At 36.0% G+C, this 20,730-nt stretch overlaps 1 long non-coding RNA gene across 1 annotated transcript; it reads left to right on the top strand.

Moving 5' to 3' along the window:
* The first annotated feature begins 2,754 nt into the window (after positions 1-2,754).
* LOC135204435 (uncharacterized) lies at positions 2,755-12,646 on the top strand. The gene is made up of 4 exons (XR_010312214.1): positions 2,755-2,835; positions 7,588-7,692; positions 8,274-8,355; positions 12,094-12,646. It is a non-coding gene; the product is annotated as an uncharacterized LOC135204435 (long non-coding RNA).
* Positions 12,647-20,730: the final 8,084 nt, after the last annotated feature.

The following is a 20,730-nucleotide window of genomic DNA, read 5'->3' as shown; positions in this document are numbered from 1 at the left end:
ATTTTCTTCATTGCCTAAATAGCAAACCTGAAAATAAAATTACTTTGGATAGGGAAGTTAATGTGATTATATTTTTAGATATTTTCATAGTGTTTAGAGGAAACTCACTTTTTCAGGATTAGGCTTAGTTTTCTTTCAGTCGCTGTCCTAATGTTTCCAAGCTAAATGCTATTAATGCTTTAATCTACAAGCTCGTAACTTATGCTCCATGTCACTTGTTTCATGAAGAGATGGAGTTCTTAGTTAAACTTTCGCAAATAGCTTAACCAACCAATATCAGGCTATTTCTGGAAAACTTAGTCATATGCCAGTTATTAACGGTTCCTAAACTTTGGTAAATCCACTAAACTTGAGAGCGAAACTGAAATACTGTTTTGTTAGATTTTTATCCCCACCGATTACTTCAGATTCATTATTCTTGATGATTTTACAATAAATGCCTACTACTCTTCAAAGACTGCCTGATCATCTGCGTTCTGGTATGTTTACCATTACACATGCCCCAATCTCCCAAGCAAGTCTTCCATCCGTGAGCACAGTAGTAAAGGCTTGTTTGGTGGTTCTCAAAGATCAGATTCCCTAAGAACCAATCAATAGTAATTATTTTGGGTATTTATCATATTTAGAAAAAACCCGTGGTTTTTAAGTTAGTTATCTTGTGAGTTCCCTTTATATGTGTTTTGTATCTTTTAAACGGGAAGTCTCCACCGTGTTAACTGAGTCATTGTTGAATTGGGAAGGGGAAAATCTTAGCAGCCCAATTTCTTTCATTAGAGGTTGCCCTAAAATAGTAATCTTATTTTCATATACCAAATTTAAAACTTCTCGCTAGAATAGTCTCCCACTTGTTGATGCAGTGTCATTTTTCTATGGAAAGCGCCCAAGGATCCTGGAGTTTCTTAGCTGGTAACAATTATTGTCAACTTAGTTGGTGTCAGTGGGGCGGTAGCGATTGCTTGTGCTCAAGTGCTCCGGCGTAAAACGCAAGCCGCTGCCGTGTTCCGATTTAGCTGAAACTGAGCTATTGTCGTCTATGGAAAACTCATTAGTTCCAAGCACATTGTTAGTGATCAGGGCAGAAGGCATTACTGCTATTAACATATTGCCAACCCAATAGGAGTTTTAAAATGTAAGGACAAGATGTGAATGCAGTTGATGGTATCATAGGAGTGAGGTTTCTTGGGGGACATCATCGGGAAATAGGGAAGTGGCTCAGTCGCTTTCGTTGTTCAATGGCCATATAGGCTACATTAGTGAAGGAAGGTGAATGCAAACTCATTTTTAGCTTCTTTCTAGACTCATCCGAAGGCTTCTTATGTTCCATACACAGATTTTGACGTCCACTAGTGTCCCTTCGTACGTCAAGGTCGTTTAACTATGTTTACTCCTCTTTTCATGTTAGACCAAATTTCTCGCCCCCTTGTTTCTAGAATGTACAGGACCGTCAGTCCTCCCTCCCTATCCCCCTTTTGGAGCCTTATGCACATTAACTGAGAGCCTTGCCATGCCCTTTTGCCGCCTCCCTCACTCAATTGCTTAATGACAATTACCCACAATAAAACAACAAAGTACTATAAGACAAATGGGTCTGTACCATTATCTATTCCTCTCTCTAATTCCTTCCTTCCCCCCCCCCCCCCCCCCCCCCCCCCACCCCCCCCACCCCCGCCCCCGCCCCCAACCTCCCTTCCAAACCTAAGTCTTCCTTCAACCTATCCTACACAACCCCCTCTCCCCCCAACGTAACGGGTTGTTTATGTGAATGTCGTTCTCTTGGTGAAGTGCCCCAGAATCCTTTTAATTGATTTCTAGTAACGAGCAGATTCGTTGATTCAAGTAAGAGCGGCGAAAGCACTGAAGTGCTAGAGCGTTTTCTTCCCCAAAAAATTATCAAATAAACTAATAATAGAATAAGCTGGATGCTGTGATTGCAAACTGGGAAGCTACTTCATTCCTGAATATGGAAGTATAGTGGTGTATAATTGTAATTGCAGGCTTCTTCTTAAATATGGAAGCATAGTGGTATTTAATATGTAATTGTTACTTCATTCTCGTGCTGATTCCTGTCTCGAATGGTCATGACCTCAGCGTGGTGAGACAGTGGCAACATGGTTCATCCATGATGGATGTGTGACATTCCTAGTGTATGATCCATGGCTAACGGTGACCAATTCATCTGTGGTGTGTAATATCTTGGTGATCAGAGAGGGTAGTAGACATCTGTTCTTTTTAAAATTCTCTTAAAATTAACCTGAAAATCTTGAAAAAGACTTCAATTTTGCTTAATGATGAATGTGAGGTAGGTGAATGCTAAAAAATATTTTCTGTAGACACTATCCTTTAATGATTTGAAGAGTTAATGTAGGTTCATAAAGAAAATAAATTTTTGTCCTAATATATGCCAGAGTTTATAGAAGATCTTTTCTTGTAAAGAAATGAAAGAAGAATCGGCTGAGAAGTAAAACAAGTTCAGAATGCTGATGTAGGCGATAATAAACTGTTGAATGACACTGAATAGAGATTAAAAATAACTATTTAAATTCTGGGTTACTTTGTGTATGAAAGTGGATGAGAAACTAATCATATTCTGAGGAATTAGGGGCATATATTGTCCTCTGTGACTTTGATTAAAAAAGCTCAAATATTCTCTTAATTCATTAAAAAAATTAAATTGGTAAGTGTTCCAACAAAAAAAGCTTGCTTTAAGAGACCCCTGGAAAGAGAGAAAAATTAAGATTATTTTCCCTTTGTTGCAGTTAACTGTACTGGATCATCTCGGCAGAGAAGAATAAAATGCAGGGTTGAAGTTATCGTTGCGGATTTTGACATTGATTGGTTTGTAAATGTGCCAGTTACCGATTTCTTTTATAAAGGAAAAAAAATTTATTTAATCTCGTCGAGGCCAAATAGTTTGCAGAGAGTCAAAGAATTTATCTATTCTCTTTAGGCTGAATAGTTTGGGGATAGTAAAAAAATTTAAAAAAAAATCTCGAGGCTAGATAGTTTTCAGATAATCAAAGAATTTATTTAATCTCTGAACGATAAGTAATTTGCAGATAGTAAGTTTAATCATTCGATGCTAAATAGTTTGCAGATACGTAGTTTATTTAATCACTCGATAGAAATACTTTGCAGAAGGTCAGTTTATTTAGCTTGATTCTAAATAGTGTGCAGATAGTAAAAACTAATTTTGGTAATTTTTTTTTTAAGAAATCCTTTAATCGAAATAATTTGAGTCTATGGCTTTGTTATAGATAAGCAGTGCTGGTGAAGTGAGTGCAATAGTGCTATCTGTGCTGGTGAAGTGAGTGCAATAGTTCGGCACTAAGCAGCGCTGGTGAAGAAAGTGCAAATATGACTTAAATTATTCGATGTTCTTAAGAGTGCTTTGATTGTTATTCAGTAAGTTCTTGGATTGTTCTTATTATAGTGCTCGATATAGTTTTCATGGATTTAGATAAGTTATTTCCGGATTAAGTTATTGTCCCATTCAATTATCTTCTTTCACTCTTTATTCCAGGTTCATTTAATTCAAAGATCTTATTTCTGTCTAAGTCAATGTTCCATTTAATTATTTTTGTTTATTTCCGGGATTCACGTCCATTATTACCAGGGTTCATTTAATTTCCAGTTTTCCGGGAGTAAGTCATTGAATCCATGAATCTTTTATTTCTGGGAGTTCACTCATTATTCCGGGTTCTTATTCCAGGTTCATATAGTTAAAGTATCTTATTTCCGTATTAAGTCATTGTTCCTTGAATCGAAACAATTTGAGTCAATGGGTTTATGGAAGACGTAAGTGAAATGTTTGTGTAGATATATTATTTTGTTAGTATTTTAGTGTACATACACTATTTTGTCAGTAGTTAAGCAGTGCAGGTGAAGTGAGCAGGTGAAGTGAGCAACAGTGCGAAGCAGTGCTGGTGAAGAAAGTGTGGTGGTGCTGTTTGTGCTGGTGAAGTGAATGCAATAGAACGGCACTAAGCAGTGCTAATGAAGTGAGACAATAGTACGGCACTAAGTGTGGTGAAGAAAGTGCAAATATGACAGTTCTTCTTTACTCTGTTTGAAACAGAGAATTGACAGTCTTAAATTTTTTTTCCTCTGCCCTACCCCCGTTAATGCGGTTAACCTAGTCACCAAGGTTAGAAAAATCACGGCGGTGGTGACCTGTCCTTCTTGCAATAAGGATGATAATGAAGGAGATTGGTTTGTGTATGTGGTGGTTAGTGTATAAAGGATCTTGGTGAGGTAGTGCTATCTGTGCTTGTCAAGTGACTGCAATAGTACGGCACCAAGCAATGCTTGTCAAGTGACTGCAATAGTACGGCACTAAGCATCATGGGTGAAGTGAGTGCAATAGTACGGCACTAAGCAGCATGGGTGAAGTGAGTGCAATAGTATGGCACTAATCAGGGCTGGTGAAGAAACTGCAAATATGACTAAAGTTCTTCAATTTATCTTCAACGAGTTCTTTGATTGTTCTTTGTGGAGTTCTTTGATAGTTTTTTCATGAATTTAGGTACCTTATTTCCGGATTAAGTCATTGTTCCATTTAATTATCTTATTTCCGGATTCAGTCATTATTCCAGGTTCATTTAATTTAAATATCTTATTTCCGGATTAAGTTATTGTTCCATTTAATTACCTTCTTTCCAGATTCACTCATTATTACAGGTTCATTTAATCTAAATAACTTATATCCAGATAAATTAGTTTTCAGATATTCGAATTTATTCAATCTCTCGAGGATTAGTACTTTGCAAATAGTGAAAGTGTATTAAATTATTTGACTTTAACTAATATGTAGATAGGCAGTTTATTTAATCATTCAATACTAAATAGCTTGCAGATAGTCTGTTTAATCATTTGATGCTAAATAGTTTTCAGATACTCAAAAATATTATTTTGGCAAGTTTTTTTTTTTTTATAGGAAATTATTGAATTGAAATAATTTGAGTGTGTGTTTATGGTAGACGTTGGTGAAATGTTTATGTACATATATTTTTTTCTTAGTTAAGTGTACATATATTATTTTGTCAGTAGTTAAGCAGTGCTGATGAAGAGAGTGCAAAGCAGTGCTGGTGAAGTGAGTGAGGTAGTGCTATTTGTGCTGGAAGTGACTGCAATAGAACAGCACTAAGCAGTGCTCGTGAATTGAGGCAATATTGCGGCACTAAGCAGTGTGGTGAAGAAAGTGCAAATAAAATTTAAAAGTTCTTCAATTGTTCTTCGATGAGTTCTTCAATGAGTTCTTCGATGAGTTCCTCAATGAGTTCTTAGATTGTTCTTAGATATAGAATTTTTTCATATTTATATATTTTCAGATTAAGTCCTTGTTCCATTTAAATATATTATATCTGGATTCACTCTCCACGGTTCCACATGTCTTAAATTTATAGATGCACATATAGATTTTGTAACTGTTGAAATTTTAGTGTAAAATTATATTTGTAAGTTAATGGGTGAGGAAGGATGGGGTTTTCAGTTACTACTTTTGACTAGCTGCCACTTATAGCTGAAGACTTGAACCGTATCAAACTTACTAACAATGGAACAGGCTCTACGAGCATAAGTCTCCTCTTACTTTACTTCCTACTTTTGAACCCCTTTCACTTTCAAGTAAAGAAACCTGGGGTTGGCATTGGTATGGTGTGAAACCCATATCAATGTTGATTCCGGGAGTCCCTTTCTAGGAAGGGTTCGCCCTTACTAGTTAGGGGCTTGCCTCACGGTTTAGGGTTCCGTGACAGTACTGGGGGAGGGGAGGCTTTGACAGGCTGATCCTTCCTTGGCATTGACGTCCCCTACTGTCTCGACGGTCATGGCCTCAACGCGGTGAGACAGTGGCAACATGGATCATCATGATGTATGATCTGTGGCTAACTAGTGACCATAACACCACAGGTTCAAGTCTCGGCTCATTAAATTTTGTATTCAAAGAAAATCCTGTTACAAAATCTAAGCTACAAGAATTTCTATCTATTATCAGTTCAGGTGTCTAAATTTAAATGTCTTCTTTTCAGATTTATGAGTCATGTATTTAAATATCATCTTTTCAGGTTTGTAGGAGTCGTAAACTTTATCTTTTTTCAGGATGAAGAGCGTACGTGCGGATCGGGCGTGTTTTCGCTTTACTCAATTTGAAACTGAGAATTGACTGTCTAATTTTATTTTTACTTTGCCCTACCCCCGTTAATGCGGTTAACCTAGTCACTATGGGTACTAAAATGACTGCGGCAGTGACCTATCATTCTTGCAATAAGGATGATAATGAAGGAGAATGGTTTAGATGTGTATGTGGTGATTAGTGTATCACAAAGAATGTGTGTATCTTGGTGAAGGAAGCAAAAAGAATATTTCTGTTGCTATTGAAATGAACTGTATAAATTGTCATGGTCGCAAATATCAAACAATGGTCATATACTGAACTCAAATGAATGCAAAACCTTACAATATGTAATGAAGAAGATTGCTGATTATACAGATCATGGCAATGATTGCTAATAGAATATTATAATGAGTTTATGAATATCCAATCGGTAGGAAATCAAACACTTCAGATTAGAGACTTGCTAACTGAAAATTTTATGGCCACTTGCCATTGGTGAGACATGGCTGAAAGACTATGAAACTGCCAAGATTGCTGATATGATCCCACCTGCGCATAACTTCCTCCACTTCCCGAGGGAAGGTTGAGTTTGGTCGACTGCTTGACTGGACTGATAAAATGTCTCCTGCTAGTGTTTTATCTGCGTTGATCCAACCAGTGATTGTGTCAGTGTTTAATGATATGGAAAATCAAACGTGTGGAATTTTTAATGATATGGAAAATCAAACATAAGTGTGGAATTTACAATGTGATCAAATACATCTGATGAATAAACAGAATTTTATAATGGTGGTCCTGCTACGAGCACTATGGGGATAGTCAAATATTTTTAATCTCCTAGCTAAAAAAATAATTTGAAGATAGTTAAACTGATTACTTCATTAAATAGGTTTTATTTTTACAGCAAATCCTGAAATTATAGAAAACTAGAGGCAATGGGTTCATAGTTTGGGTACAAACTTTATAATATCTATTGTATGTGTAGTGTTTTGAGGCTATGCAGTAATGGTGTTTTTTAATTTGGTGCAGTAGTTTATGTTGGTTAGCACCAATAGAGTTAGATGCTAATGTAGATTTTGTTACTGTTGAAATTTTGGTAGGATGCTTTTATTTTTTTGTCAGGTTAATGGCTGAGGAAGGAAGGGGCTTTCAGGTACTTAGTGTTTGTGGGCAGCTTCTCCAACAAATGTTTGTTTGTTTCTGGTCAGATTTCAAACTTTGTGAACCCCTTAAAAAGAATAAGACTGCAGTAAAATACAAATATAATTATTTTACCAAATGAGTTATTTTTGAGCTAATTCTCTGAAGTGTTAACCTTTAATAGTCGGTAAACTTGGTGTTGTTAATTGGATAATCAATTTCATAATTTGTCATGTTTTTGTCTAATGAAAATAGAACTCTAATATTTTTTAAAAAATTTTATATAGAAATCCTGTATCAGAGCAGCAAATTAATATTTTTTACTTTTGTTTCAGGATGTACTGGATCATCAATGCTGCTCAGAAGAAACAAGCTGCTTGTCTATGCAGTGTGGGTGTATTACAAATGTTTGCGAAAAAGTGGCGTCTGTAGATATTTAGGTGAGGATACCATGAAAAGCCTTCCCTTTTTCCTTTAATGTTTGTCTTTTTTTACTAGGATGCCTCTAATATACGTATTGCACTTCTGGGGAACTTTGTCGTCCCAGATTGTGCTTGTGTAAGTGGATGATAAATGATTCCTATTCTGAAGAATTAGGGGCACATGCTGTCCTCTGTGAATTGGGTATTTGATTTTTGTTGGAAGTTTCACAAACACATTTGTGTTCAGTCGGAATTCACCCATGGTCAACTCCTTTAAGAATGAATAGATTGGTTAAAAATTGATACCAATATGGCAGTAGTAAATTATAAATATATATTTCTTCAAAATAAGGTATATTTCGGGAAGCTCATTCTCTCTAGTATTAATCTTTCGTAGTCGGTAAACTTATTGCAATAACATATTGTTATTAACTGGTAAAGAATCTTTATAATGCTTATTAATTACCATTTCATTAAAATAAAGGTCAAACATTTTCTTAATTCATTAAATAAAAATAAGTGATGTTCCAATGCCAAAAGCCTGCTTTAATGGACACCTGGAGAGATAACAAATTAAGATTATTTTATCTTTGTTACAGGAAACTGTACTGGATTATTTTGACTCGGAAGACGTAAATACAGGGTTGAAGTTCTCGTTGCAGATTTTGACATGGATTGGAGGTTTGTAGAAGAGCTAGTTACCGATTTATTTTATAAAAGATAAAAGAAAAAACTATTTCATCTCGTTGAGGCTAAATAGTTAGATTGTCAAAGAAAGTATTTTCTCTTTCAAGGCAAAATAGTTAGCTGATAGTCAAAGAATTTATCTACTAAAAAAATTAAAGTATGTCTAATCTCTCGAGGCTAGATTGTTTTCAGATAAACAGAAAATTTAAGTTATATCTCGAGGATAAGTAATTTACAGATAATGTCGGATTTAATAATTCGATGCTAAATAGTTTGTGGATTGTTAGTTTCTTTAATTATTCGACACGAACTAGTTTGCAGATAGTCAGTTTATTTCATCACTTGATGCTAAATATTGTGCGCAGTCAAAACTATTATTTTGGTAAAGTTCCCTTTATCAAATCCTGGAACTGAAATAATTTGAATCAATAGGTTTATGGTAAACGAGGTGAAATATTTTGTGTACATATATTTTTGTGTTAGTAGTTTAAGCAGTGCTGGTGAAATAGTGAAATAGTACGAAGCAGTGATGAATTGACTAAAATAGAATGGCACTAAGCCGTGATTGTGAAGGGAGTGCAGTAAGCAGCACGGGTGAAGTGAGTGCAATAGTACGGCACTAATCAGATCAAGTCATTGTTCCATTTATCCTTCCGATTTCATCTTTATCAAACACTCTTTTTCAAAGTTCATTTAATTTAAATTTTCGGATCAAGTCATTGATCCATGTATCTTATTCCTGGATTCACTCATTATTCCAGGTTCATATAGTTTAAGTGTCTTATTCCGAATTGTCATTGTTCCATTTAATTACCTTATTTCCCGTTCCCAATTAATTCAATATTCCAGGTTCATTTAATTTACATAACCTATTTCTATATAAACTAGTTTTTCAGATTTTTTAATTTACTCAATCTATCGAGGATATCTAGTTTGTATTGATAAGATAAAGTAAAAGTATTAATCATTTTGGCGCTTAATATTTTAATTGTTCATTTAATCATTTGTTGCTAAATAGTTTGAGATAGTTTAATTTAATTATTCAATGCCAAAATAAGTTTGCAGATAATTCGGTTTATTTAATAATTTGATGCTAAATAGTGTACAGATAGTAGAAAGTATTATTTTGGTAAGTTTTCTTTTATAGGAAAATTATTGAATTGAAATAATTTTGAGTCGATGGGTTTTTTATGGTAGACGTAGGTGAAATGTTTCTGTACATATATTATTTTGTGTTAGTAGTTACATGAACAGTGTTAGTAGTAGTTAAGCGTACATACATTATTTTGTCAGTAGTTAAGCAGTGCTGGTGAAGTGAGTGCAACAGTGCAAAGCAGTGCTGGTGAAGTGAGTGAGGTAGTGCTATTTGTGCTGGAAGTGACTGCAATAGAACAGAACTAAGCAGTGCTCGTGAATTCAAGCACTAAGCAGTGTGGTGAAGAAAGTGCAAATATGACTTAAAGTTCTTCGATTGTTCTTCAATTATTCTTCAATGAGTTCTTCTTAATTGTTCTTCGATGAGTCTTCGATTGTTCTTCGATATAGAATTTTTTTTCTATTTATTATATATTTCAGATTAAGTCCTTGTTCTATTTAAATATCTTATTTCTGGATTCACTCTCCACGGTTCCAAGTGTCTTAAATTTATAGATGCACATATAGATTTTGTAATGGTTGAAATTTTAGTGTAAAATTATATTTGTAAGTTAATGGGTGAGGAAGGAAGGGGTTTTCAGTTACTACTTTTTGACTAGCTGCCACTTATAGCTGAAGACTTGGAACCAAATCCAAACTTACTAACAATGGAACAGGCTCTTACGAAGCATAAGTCGACCTCTTACTTTACTTCCTACTTTTGAACCCCTTTTACTTTCAAGTAAAGAAACCTGGGGTTGGCATTGGTAATGGTGTGGAAACCCATATCAATGTTGATTCCGGGAGTCCCTTTCTAGGAAGGGTTTTCCCTTACTAGTTAGGGGCTTGCCTCACGGTTTTGGGTTCCGTGACAGTACTGGGGGAGGGGAGGCTTTGACAGGCCGATCCTTCCTTGGCATTGACGTCCCCTACTGTCTCGACGGTCATGGCCTCAACGCGGTGAGACAGTGGCAACATGGATCATCATGATGTATGATCTGTGGCTAACTAGTGACCATAACACCACAGGTTCAAGTCTCTGCTCATGAAATTTTGTATTCAAAGAAGATGCCGTTACAAAATCTAAGCTGCACGAATTTCAATCTATTATCGGTCCAGGTGTCTGAATTTAAATGTCTTCTTTTCAGATTTATGAGTCATGTATTTAAATATTTTATTTTCAGATTTGTAGGAGTCATGAACTTTATCTTATTTCAGGATGAAGATCGTACGTGCGGATCGGGCGTGTTTTCGCTTTACTCAATTTGAAACTGAGAATTGACTGTCCATTTTTATTTATTTTTATTTTTTAGTCTGCCCTACCCCCGTTAATGCGGTTAACCTAGTCACTATGGGTACTAAATTCACTGCGGTGGTGACCTGTCATTCTTGCAATAAGGATGATAATGATGAATGGTTTAGATGTGTATGTAGTGATGAGTGTATCACAAATGTGTGTATCTTGATGAAGGAAGCAAAAAGAATATTACTGTTGCTATTGAAATGAACTGTATAAATTTACATGGTTGCAAATATTAGATGGTCATATACTGAACTCAAAAGAATGCAAAACCTTACATTATGTAATGAAGAGGATTGCTGATTATACAATCGGTAGGGAGTCTAAACACTTCAGATTGGAAACTTGCTAACTGATTTTTATGGCCATTTTTGCCATTGGTGAGACATTGCTTTTGGTAGACTATTTGACTGGACTGATATCTCCTGCTAGTGTTTTTATCTGCGTTGATTTTAATCTAAGGATGGATGATCCAACCAGTGAAGTTGTCAGTGTTTAATGATATGGAAAATCAAACTTAAGTGGGGAATTTACAAAGAGGATTTTATAATGGTGGTCCTGCTACGAGCACTATGGAAATGGTGGTGGACCTGAATAAGCCTTCAATATCAGTTAGTTTGGAGATAGTCAAATATTTTTTTATCTCTCAAGGCTAAATAATTTGAAGATAGTTAAAACTGATTACTTCATTAGATAGGTTTTATTTTCACAGCAAATCCTGAAATTATAGGAAACTTAGAGGCAATAGGTTAATAGTTTGGGTACAAACTTTATAGTATCTCATTGTTTGTGTAGTGTTTGAGGCTATGCAGTACTGGTGTTTTTTAATTTAATGCAATAGTTTAAGTTGGTTAGCACCAATCGAGTTACAGATGCTAATGTAGATTCTGTAACTGTTGAAATTTTGGTAGGTTCAACTTTTATTAGTCAGGTTAATGGCTGAGCAAGGAAGGGGCTTTCAGGTACTTAGTGTTTGTGGGCAGCTTCTCCAACAAATTTTTGTTTCTGGTCAGATTTCAAACTTGGTGAACTCGTTAAAAAGAATTATAAGGTTCAAATTTATGCAAATATGACTGCAGTAAAATACAAATATAATTATTTTACCAAATGAGTTATTTTTGAACTAATTCTCTGAATTGTTAACCTTTAATAGTCGGTAAACTTAGTTTTGTTAATTGGATAATAAATGTCATAATTTGTCATATTTCTGTTTAATGAAAATAGAACTAGAGTATTTTTTAACATTTTAAACCGAAATCCTGTATCAGAGCAGCAAATTAATTTGTCTTGTGTTTCAGGATGATGTACTGGATCATCAATTCTGCTCAGAAGAAACAAACTGCTTGTCTATGCAGTGTGGGTGTATTACAAATGTTTTGTAGAAAAGTGGTGTCTGTAGATATTTAGGTGAGCATACCATGAAAAGCCTTCCCATTTCCCTTTAGTGTTTTTGTCTATTTTTTACTAGGATGCCTCTAATGGGCAAGTAGACGTAATCTTTGAGAAATAATTATCTATTTTAAGGGAACAGATTCTAAGATATAACATATAATGAACCTTAGGAGAAGAAAATATTGATATTGTATGTGAATATGATTTCCTAAAGTTAATAAGATTCCCTTTTGTTTAGTTCTTGTTAACTACAAGTCTCTCTTAATATTACACGAGAAATAGTGAATGTTTGGAACCTAGATTAAGAGCATAATGACTTTCCTTTGAAAAAAAAAAAAAAAACTACCCTAAACAGTTTTCCCAACCATTTGTAATTCTTTTGTTCCGATAGTAGTTCCTTGTTATTATAAGTTTTGGTGAAGTAGTGTATGGGAGTCTGCTGGTCTGGAATTAAAAGTGCAGAGATTATATTTATTAATTTTAACATTTGACTGTATTTTAACATTTGACTGTTATTTTGACAACGCGAATGTGTTAGCGTTATGAAACTTGGATTAAAATTGCTATTAAAAAATCTGTCGAAACCTAGATAATCCTCCTATTTCGCTTTGTTTCAAATAAGGGAGGCGACGGATAACGGTGACAAGTGTTTTATTATTTTCGAAATTACCACCATTCTAAATTGTCATACTGTTATAAATTTCATTCTGTTTGTCCGAAAGTATTAAACTAAAGAAAATCGGAATGTTTTAATTTTCCTAGTCTACCAAAATGTATTTACAGTTAAATTTCTGCAGCCCCCCAATAAAAAAAAAAAAAAAAAAAAAAAAAAAAAAGTGTACAAGTTTAAAAGGAAACGTTGATCGCGTTTGACTTTCCTCCATTTTCACCTCAAGCTTTGTTGCCGCTCTAATCTGTGAGAGGTTCGCGACAGTTTCATGCTTTGATATCTGGTAAAAAACATCTATAGCATCTGTAGCGACACGATTTGGTGGGATATAAATCCTAATTTTCTAGGAAAGTGGTAGACGAGTTTGTCCATTAACGTGTTCATCATTATTCTTATAGATCGGTCAACATGAAAAAAGAGCGGCTGTCAAAGATGACTACCTTAGCCTTTTGTCAACATGGCCTACTGCGTACTTCAGTCCGCAGAAGTCTACAAACTCCGACAAGAACATCTGGCAAATATTACCAAATTTGTAAATAGACAACCGTAATTTACGCAAGGTTACTATGACAATTATTCATGTATTTCATCACTGGTGCGGCATATTTATGCCGTCTGCGCAGTGTGAACATACGCCACACTTCAGTTGTTGAGGTAATCTAAAATTTCTAGCCACCTGGGATTTTTATTAAACAATGACATGACTGAATACAGTGAACTACGCATTTTACCAAAGGGAAAACACCTCATGAGTCCACAGGGATGTGGGGGTTGGAGAGGGAGACCACACATCCGTAATTCACACAGGAAAAAAGAGAAAAAGGGAGAGAGAGAGAGAGAGAGAGCGCATAACTAAACAGGATATAATAATGACTCTATATGAACAGGAAGGTTAAAGGGGCCAGGCAGAGTTTCAATATAAGGAAGTGATTTCACAAGAGAAACGTGACATCATAAACTTGGCTAAGCAACAGATATCCGCTATGATGATACCCTAAAACGACTGCTTATTTTAAAGTTAATGCTAAATGAGTTCTTTATTCCAAAAAACATTGATTCTTGGTTTGCAAAGAACGTTCTATTGTAATTTTTGACTTTCAGTTTTATGCCTATTAACCGCCCAATTAATAGACCACGATTCATAATTCAAGCTGCCGGCAAGGTACCATTCAAGTCAAACATTCATTGTTACTTTTATAAAGTATTTGAGTGGTGTGCTAAAGTTTGGCATTGTCGTCATTTCATGTCACGTGATAAATAACAGACTAAGCACAGCTGGATTATGCATATGCTGAAATCATCAGTTTGCAAACCTGTCTTTCACATACGGCAAAAATATGCTCCCGAAATCTGTAGTCCGTACAAATGAATTTTAAGTGGGGGGGGGGGGGGGGGGGGGGAGGGGGGGTGGGGGGGGGGGGGGGGGGGGTGGGAGGGGGGGGGGGGGGGGGGGGGGGGGGTACTGAATTTCTAGGGAGTTAATAACCGACAGCATGCTTCTGAACCAAAATTCAAAAAAACTCATTTGGGTTAAAAAAAAAAAAAAACAAAAATGAAATTGGTTGTGTAATAAACCATGGAATTATAAATTGTTCAATGAGCGTAGAAACAATAAACTTTTAAAAATCTAAAATGCAACTCACAAATTACATGGATGCGTTCTTTCCCATCCTCCTTTGAATTCCCACTGCCATGACCTTCATGTATTCGGAACTAGAAGAGACCGGCACATCTAAGCGTTCAGTATAACTAAAGGTTGCAACATCCCTTACAACTGAGAAAATCTCTATTTCTAAATTGAAAATCCACATTTGTCTAAGAAGCAAGCGTGTGAACTCTGGACTGGACATATAAATTGCAATTCAGAACGCTATCAGATGCCATCAGAACTCGGAAATGAGAAAGGTAGCTGTGTAATCTATCATGCTCAGAAAACACTAGATATAAGAGATTTCCTTAGTTTGGCAGTGAAGGGCAAGAAACTTTTACAAAAATAGTATAAATCAAATTTTTTTTTTTTTTTTGTTTTTTTTTTTTTTTACATATCTCTATCACAGAATTCTCGAACATTCGAAGAACATATTTTTTTGAATTTAATATAGAATACAAACACTTTAAATACACGGGCTGTTTCTCCTTAAGAGCTTGCTGTCTTCATATCACTTTTCATAAAAACAATAGTTCCACGATTAAACAACCAAACTATTGCTACACCTCTTTACCTATCATAACTATGTTATACCTACTACTTCTGGTCACTCGTCGTCTTACCTTCACTTGAATGGTTAATTTTCATAGCATTGTAGTAGGTTTTCTTGTGAATTTTAAATGTATGTTGGTTATTGGATGAGTCTTTTTTTATTATGTTTTTAAATTACCAGAAGACTTCTCCCTTTCATCTTCAGAATGATCTGAATTCTAGGGAGTTATACCGACAGCATGCTCTGAACCAAAAATTCAAAAAAAAAACTCATTTGGGTTAAAAAAAAAAAAAAGAAAAAAAAAAAATGAAATTTGGTTGTGTAATAAACACATGGAATTATAAATTGTTCAATGAGCGTAGAAACTAAACTTTTAAAAATCTAAAATGCAACTCACAAATTACATGGATGCGTTCTTTCCCCATCTCCTTTGAATTCCCACTGCCATGACCTTCATGTATTCGGAAACTAGAAGAGACCGGCACATCTAAGCGTTCAAGTATAATAAAGGTTGCAACATCCCTTACAACTGAGAAAATCTCTATTTCTAAATTGGAAAAATCCACATTTGTTCTAAGAAGCCAAGCGTGTGAACTCTGGACTGGACATATAAATTGCAATTCAGAACGCTATCAGAATGCCATCAGAACTCGGAAATGAAGGAAAGGTAGCTGTGTAATCTATCATGCTCAGAAAAAAACACTAGATTAATAATAGATTCCTTAGTTTGGCGGGGAGGGGTGAATGAAAGGGCAAGAAACTTTTACAAAAATAGTATAAATCAAATTTTTTTTTTTTTTATTTTTTTTTTTTTTTACATATCATCTAGCACAGAATTCTCGAACATTCGAGAACATATTTTTTTAATTTAATATAGAATACAAAACACTTTAAATACACGGCTGTTTCTCCTTAAGAGCTGGCTGTCTCATATCACTTTTCATAAAAACAAATAGTTCCACGATTAAACAACCAAACTACTGCTACACCTCTTTACCTATCATAACTATGTTATACCTACTACTTCTGGTCACTCGTCGTCTTACCTTCACTTGAATGGTAATTTTCATAGCATTGTAGTAGGTTTTCTGTGAATTTTAAATGTATGTTGGTTATTGGGATGAGTCTTTTATTATGTTTTTAAATTACCAGAAGACTTCTCCCTTTCATCTTCAGAATGATCTGAGGCAAACTTGAAAATATTATGATGACACAGAAATTAAGAGAATGATGTCCCATGTGGTCTATGCAGGAAGTGTACGGAAGTCATGGAGCGTAATTGATCTTTGCATTCGGAATGACATCTAGCATGACGGCTTGGAAAGGTAAATACTTCAATACTTTACCCTGGAAAAAGGCCAAAGAGGGCATAGGAAGACTTAATTAAATTCAAGTATATGGTTTTAATTGATAAGATTATGATAACAGTTGATCACTGATCAAGCAACGCTTAATTGCTTAATCAGATGACATGAATTTACGCCATTCCGAAAAATCACAGTTCTGTTAATTCACAATTTAATTCAATGGAAATAAAGATGAAATGATTGTACTTACAATTCAGTTTCACTAGATAAATAGAAAAAGAAAAACACAACCATGCGAAAGCAACGACGATGAAGTGGGCAGAGAGCGATGATACGACTCTACACGCCAGCAGGCTGAAAGCAAAAGTGATTGTTTACTCCCCAGTCGCGCGCACGCGCCTGTCGGACAAAAGCAGTTAACTACCGAACCCCTTGTTTCGAAAGCTTACGACCTATCCAGCTGCCGCTAGTAACCTTCCTATTGTAAAAGAACCGAAGGTTTGTATGCCGTGTCGGAACAAACAGAGGCCCAGGGACCGAAAACGATTGTGTCACACTACGGCGATAATCTGGCAGTAAAACATCTTCATATATCCAAAAGTAAACAATAAAGATATATATATGCGCATTACGATTATAACAATTAAATGAAGAGCTGATAATCTGCATGAATACTGGTAACTGTTCTGCAAGAAAGTTGAGTAAAGCATTATTTACAATAGGTACGAAAGTCAAGATGTCGTGATGTCATAATACAGGACTTAAAAGAACGTTCTAATTCCAAAAAATAATTACTTAAAATTTGAGTCAGATTCGAGTTACTTTTTTTTCAATAAACGAATATTTTCAAATTAATCATCATAATATGTAAAATATTGATGTTTTACTATTTATTTAAAAAATTATCGCAAGTGCACTCTTCATCGTCGTCTTCTACCAAAACAGTTGTTTACTAACAACAAGCCCGGTGAGGGACCGTTTTCAGTTGTTGTGATGAAAGTGCCCAGCGTCTGTGGGTACAAGTGGTGTGCGGATTTATCACAGGAAATGGTTTAGTTTATTGACACAAGCGACTCCGCAAACATCGAGATAGTGTCAATCTTCTAAATAAAAGTTTTGAAAGCGTTTTTGTGAGATTTGCACTGCGTTGGACACCCTTTTAACTACCCTCTGTTTAATGCTTTAAGTTTGGCCTTAATTTCTAACTTTGGAGAAAATAAATACTTCGAAAGGAGAGTAGAGGTCTTGAGCTCCATTTCTCACCAACAAGAAGTCACGACTGTTGCCCATCTCCGATGTCAGGACGCGTTATAATGTACTTTTTTCGGGATTGTTCACGCTGATCATACATGGTCCACTCTGTACCCTGCGGTTTTTACCCTAATCTTTGACTGCATGTTTTCGAAAATTAGGCCAAAACATGTTTTTCATGTGTGTTTTTTTTTTTTTTTTTTTTTTTTTTTTTTTTTGCGCTACACAGGCCGCGCAAGCTTAGTAGTAAAGTTTTACCGGTCGTCCATCCCATACTTTACTTAATGACTGATAGAATGGTTGATTGAGTGCTCCGAGCCTAAGACACCACCTGCGCTCCTTCATTCCTGAAGCTCACGGTCTTTTCAAGCACACAATTTTGACAGTACCTAATTGTCGGCTATACTGGTAATTTATCCATTATTACGATTATGCATTGTCTCAGTGTGAGAAGGCAGTTATTATTATAGATCAAATACTACATTTGATAAGTAGAAGTTAAGCTACTAGTAAGCAGTCATTGGCGTCTCTTTGTTGACATCTTAGGCGTCTTCTATTTGACATTGTTGATGTTTGTGGATTTGTTTAAGAAGTGGTTTCGGTTTTCATTTATTCTAATAAGTCAATTGGTGGACAATTGCAAACAATCAGTTGGGAAATAATTAAAAATGCAGTTAAATTACTAATAAACTGGATAATTTAATGGTAATTATTAAGGCAAATAATGGATTTAGGTAATGGAGCTTTGTTTACGTTTTGGGCGTCGTCTCCTGAGGACTTTTCGTTCGTGGTTCCGGTTTGAATTTGATGTTTTGATTCAAACTTAATTGATGACTAGGGGAAAGTTAGATATAATCTTGGGAGCACTTCAGATTAGCGGGGCCCCCCACTCGACCGCCGACCGAAATCGGCGGAAGAACACCAAAAACCAATAGGTGGCGATACCAAAACAACAACAAACAAACAAAGTAGGGATCTAGCTACTACATATCCGCGATGATCGATTGTGTGTGCTGTCAGTAAGGCCGTGGCGGAACGGCGCTTCGCGCCTTATCCGCATATTTATTTAAAGATTCTTGGCAGGCACGGCATGTTCTGGCAAGAGGTAATGTTGCGCTGCGCGCACTAACCACAGGGGTTTACAGTAAGGCTACTTACCGTGGCGATGGATTTGGGTGTCGCGATACCAAAACAACAACAAACAAAGTAGGGAGCAACTGGCCCGGTAATGTGTAAACAACCCTAATCTTGTAGAAATAATTAAAAAATAGCCGCTCCCAATCAGTCAATAACGGTTAATGTTTCTTATGTATAGGTAAGCAGTACACTAGGCTAGCTGAGTCTGCCTCCCGTTTGCTGTTGTTTTGGTTTCGCGGCCAATTTGGTTGTGTTCTTCCGCCATCTACTATATAGCCTAGGAAGTAGTGGTAGGTTTGGACACAAAAATTCAACTTCAGTCATTGATTTAACCTCCAACGTATTTAAATAACCGAATTAACGATTCAAACAACTGCTAATTACCTAGTAGTTATAGCTAACACTGGCAATCGTAACCTTGGGCGCATTGAGACCAAAAATGCCTCCCAATTCAACCGTATTTAACCAGAAAACTCAAAGTTAACACAATCATTTACTCACGAATTAAACTCCAATCGTTGATTTACATCGGTTGACCTTCGATTCAATAATTCAGTCAATATATGTGGTGGAAATTCATTGATTTCTGTGACTGACTTTGCGTTAACACGTGTCCTCCAGTCTCCACTGTTTACAAATTACATGAGATGAGAGAGATACTGTCCACTTTTCACCAAAGATGATTATGTCCGTTATTTGAGTCATTTATCGGGTTAATAGACACATTTTAACATTTTAAAATAATCTATATTCAATCACTTTAATTTATGCATATTATTTCAATATAACATTGATTTATTTTTTCTTAATGTAATTAATGAAAGCTTTTTTGACGAGTTACTTATTTTCTACCGTACCTAATACATTAAAGTTACGTAAATTGTATCGCAAAAATGAGGTTTCATCATATCTCAACAGAACCTAATGGCCAATAATAATAATAATAATAATAATAATAATAATAATAATAATAATAATAATAAGTACTGCAGAAGATGGATGGCTGGTAACCAACACAAAAAAAGAAAAGGAGGCAACAGAATTAACCATCTGATGTTCATGGACGACATCAAGCGAGTTTGAAAAGGGGTTTATCCGTGCTTGGAAGGGGCTTGCATTCAAAGCTAATTGTGGGAGTTCTGGTGATTGAGTCGCCGCATGATTATTGGTTTGGACTTAAGAGATAGTGATGGGATTTTCCTATTGCATCTTGAGGGCAGAACCATCTCCAGGGATCAGACCATCGGATCCAGTTTGTTTGGGGGGAGTGGGGGGAAAAGGCGGCTGGTATTTGGGGATGGGACTCCTGTCTTTTGTCCGGAAGCCCACCAGTACGTTTGGAGTAGGGAGTCAGTCCCCATTAGTGGCGGCAGAACTCCCAGCAGCCGGATTGGCTTATACCTAGGACACTGCAACCATATTGATGCTATCCTGAAGGGGTAGGGTATGGGGTGGACCAGGACCCACTTAGAGGAGGTCGGCCAGACAGGAGATTATCGATGACTCACCGACCTGGGATGTCACCTGAGCCAAAACTCACTGAGGCTCACTCTGACCTGACTCACACTCTCAGTCACTTCCTCATACCGTAAGGTTTAAGGACTAACATCCTGCTCTAGTTAAGGTTATTGATTTAAGGAAAATGCCGAGTAACTGCTCTGTTTTCGGGCTGTTCAAATACTAAATCAAAAACAAAAGATACTGGAGTGAAATATTTTCGATTTCCAAAGGACGATGAGTTAATTAGCCAGTGGAAAAATGCATGCCATCGTGCAGACACAATAAACCATAAACATGCAGTCATCTGTTCAGATCACTTCGCCGCCGACGATTATGCAGACGACATGAAGTCACGCCTTTTAAATTGTGAACCCAGTAGGAACAAGAGAACATTGAAAAGATGCTGTGCCGTCTCTTCATCTCCCACGTGGTTAGTAAAATTTCTTTAACTGTAATAACCTATTTATTTGTGTTTTC

This window comes from Macrobrachium nipponense, chromosome 47, assembly GCF_015104395.2.
Source record: "Macrobrachium nipponense isolate FS-2020 chromosome 47, ASM1510439v2, whole genome shotgun sequence".
Classification (NCBI taxonomy): Eukaryota; Metazoa; Arthropoda; class Malacostraca; order Decapoda; family Palaemonidae; genus Macrobrachium; species Macrobrachium nipponense.
Note: the sequence above shows the minus strand (reverse complement) of the source record. Positions and strands in the feature narration are given on the sequence as shown.